Raw genomic sequence first — 3302 nt, forward strand, 5'->3', positions numbered from 1 at the left:
TTATATATTAAAAGATAATTTTTTTGGAATAAAATAAAAAAAATTATTTAAAAAAATCATTTTGGGATTATATCCCAAATCTATTTTTTTTAGTAGGACCAAGTTCGCTATGATTCTTAGGCTGCGTTTGGTTGATGTCTTGAAATAATAAAGACACAGACACAAATACACATGAGTACATAGACATAAAAGACACTCAATTTTTAATCTTGTTTGGTAACTTAGACACAAAAGAATATACAACTCAAAATTTTATTAAAATGTCAATTTTATCCCCATCATTCTTTTTTATCACTATTTTTGTCCAATCCCTTCAGAGTTATCATCAACATCAATACCACTATAATCTTCAACCAAATACAAAAACAACAATATGTCAATCTAAATTAAATTTAATAAAATCAACAAAAATTTTAATTTGTTGCATATCTGGAAAATAAAATACACAGATAATTTTTTTTAATAAAAGAATAATAGAAGAGGAAAAGATCAGAGACGTTCTTTCTGAAAAGGATGAACGATGTTGGTAAAGAGAGGATGTGGAGGGAAGCGCCGTCGAAGCTTGAAGCCGCCGGCGAATCTGGATGACGATGGATCTAGACTCCCGTAGCCCGAACCCTTCGAGAGAGAAGGAGGAGCAGAAGCAGCGGTTCTTGATGGAGGAGCAATGGCAATCGACAACAAAAAAAAAAAAATAACGCAGAACATTCATCTACATAATAAAATTAATTGCAAAACCAGAACATTCATCTACATAATCCCATAACAAAACAAGATTTACAATATATATTCTGAAAAAATTTAAAAATAAAAATAAAGAAGCACAAGAACAAATCTGTGTTAAAATATTATCTAAAAAAGAAAAAATCCTTGAGGTAAAGTTGAAATAGATAGAACAATGGGCACCTGTAGCACCCACATTGACGGCGAGTCTGAAACGGTGAGGGAGGGGCGATGCGGTGAGACCCGTGACAAGGAGGGAAGGAGGCACGGCGAAATGCAGAAGCACAGAGGCAAGAGGCAGAAGAGAGACAACCAATGGTGAGAGGAGAGGTTGAGTCGGGCAGAGTTCCAAGTGAGGGATGCGGCTAGCAATGGCGGCAAGGAGATTGATGAAGGCCAGAGGCGAGACAGTGCTCTGACTTCTAAGAGAGAGAAGAAGAAGAAGAAAAAAAAAGAAGAAGAAAGAAAGAAAGAAGGAAGAAGATCTGGTAAGAAGAAGAAGGGAGTTGAGTTACTGACGAAGGAGAAGAGAAGGGCCAAATGATTTGGATAAATCTAGAATTTTCAAAAAATTCTAAGGATAAATTTGTCCAAAACCTTAGTTTAATTTGTGTCTCAGAATGAAAATTCGTGTCTCATGATTTTGGAGAGACACAAAATACACGTATTTTATGAAGAAAACAAAATAACGCAGAACATTCATCTACATAATAAAATTAATTGCAAAACCAGAACATTCATCTACATAATCCCATAACAAAACAAGATTTACAATATATATTCTGAAAAAATTTAAAAATAAAAATAAAGAAGCACAAGAACAAATCTGTGTTAAAATATTATCTAAAAAAGAAAAAATCCTTGAGGTAAAGTTGAAATAGATAGAACAATGGGCACCTGTAGCACCCACATTGACGGCGAGTCTGAAACGGTGAGGGAGGGGCGATGCGGTGAGACCCGTGACAAGGAGGGAAGGAGGCACGGCGAAATGCAGAAGCACAGAGGCAAGAGGCAGAAGAGAGACAACCAATGGTGAGAGGAGAGGTTGAGTCGGGCAGAGTTCCAAGTGAGGGATGCGGCTAGCAATGGCGGCAAGGAGATTGATGAAGGCCAGAGGCGAGACAGTGCTCTGACTTCTAAGAGAGAGAAGAAGAAGAAGAAAAAAAAAGAAGAAGAAAGAAAGAAGGAAGGAAGAAGATCTGGAAAGAAGAAGAAGGGGGTTGAGGCACTGACGGACGAGGAGAGAAGGGCCAAATGGTTTGGATAAATCTGGAATTTTCAAAATATATTAAGGATAAATTTGTCCAAAATTTTAGTTTAATTTGTGTCTCAGGATGAAAATTCGTGTCTCATAATTTGGGAGAGACACAAAATACACGTATTTTATATACTCTTGTATGTAACTGTGTCTCTCTCTTTTTTGTGTCTCACAAAACAAACAATACACATGTACTCCCGTGTCCATGTCTTTGATAGACAAGAACACTAAACAAACACTAGCTTAGCAAACCTCAAATCACAGTTGCTTTGTTTTTAATGTATTGGAGAACACTATTTTTGCTACATCATTGTTTTCTGCATGCATGTGCCACACACAATTGACCATATACTAATTTTAACATAATTTCATATCATTTTTTTAAGAGTATGTATTTCCGTGTCATTGTCATTGTCGCCTGTAGTGTTATTGTCCAATATTCAACTCTTCAACTTCTCTTTTTCACCCAAACCAAAGTAGATTTTTCAGGTTTAATCAAGGACGGTTCTATACACATTGTAGCGGGGAGAAGTATCTTCACTACAATTTGAAATTTTTTTTAGTAGTATGTGATAATAATATTTATTTGTCCCCATTAAATTATTGAATTTGACTCCACAATAATTTTGTATTTAATTTTTGGTACTTAATAGTTAATTTAAAAATTTCATATTAGATATTTATATGAGAATGATCAATTCTTAATTTAAATGAGATTGATGTTCTTTCTTAAAAATGAACTCAAAAGATATTATTTATTTATTTTTTTAAATTAGTTTTAATTTTTCCTGTAGCAACTACATTAATTGAAAGAATTTTTTTAACTATGAATATCACTGAGAGTTAGCTTTTCATTGTATGAGAAGTGAATTTTTAAATAATTGTTTGGTGATATATATAAAAAGAGAGACATTTCAATTGCATTATTAAAAAAAAAAAGATTACTCAATTTTTTTAAAAAAATATGAAACCTAAAAAATAGAATTCTAAATTATATATTATTATGTAAATTACTATATATTTTGAAGGCTAATTGTAAACCCCGTTAAATTAGCGAATAATTAGTCAACAAGTTAACATTTAATAAAGAAAATTAGAAATGTGAATATTATATTAAATTAGGATAGAGCTAATTAAAACAAGAATTTTGACACTAATTTCAAAGAATTTGGCCTAAGATTAGACTGAACGAGCCGAACCGGTTAAACTGGGCCCAAGACCCAATTCAGCCCAAAACCCTTTAATGAACCCAGCCTCCCCCTTCCTTCTTCCTCTTCATTCACGTTGCATAACAAGAGGAGAAGGGGAAAAACTTTCAAAC

Source organism: Arachis ipaensis, chromosome B06 (assembly GCF_000816755.2).
Source record: "Arachis ipaensis cultivar K30076 chromosome B06, Araip1.1, whole genome shotgun sequence".
NCBI classification, from domain to species: domain Eukaryota; kingdom Viridiplantae; phylum Streptophyta; class Magnoliopsida; order Fabales; family Fabaceae; genus Arachis; species Arachis ipaensis.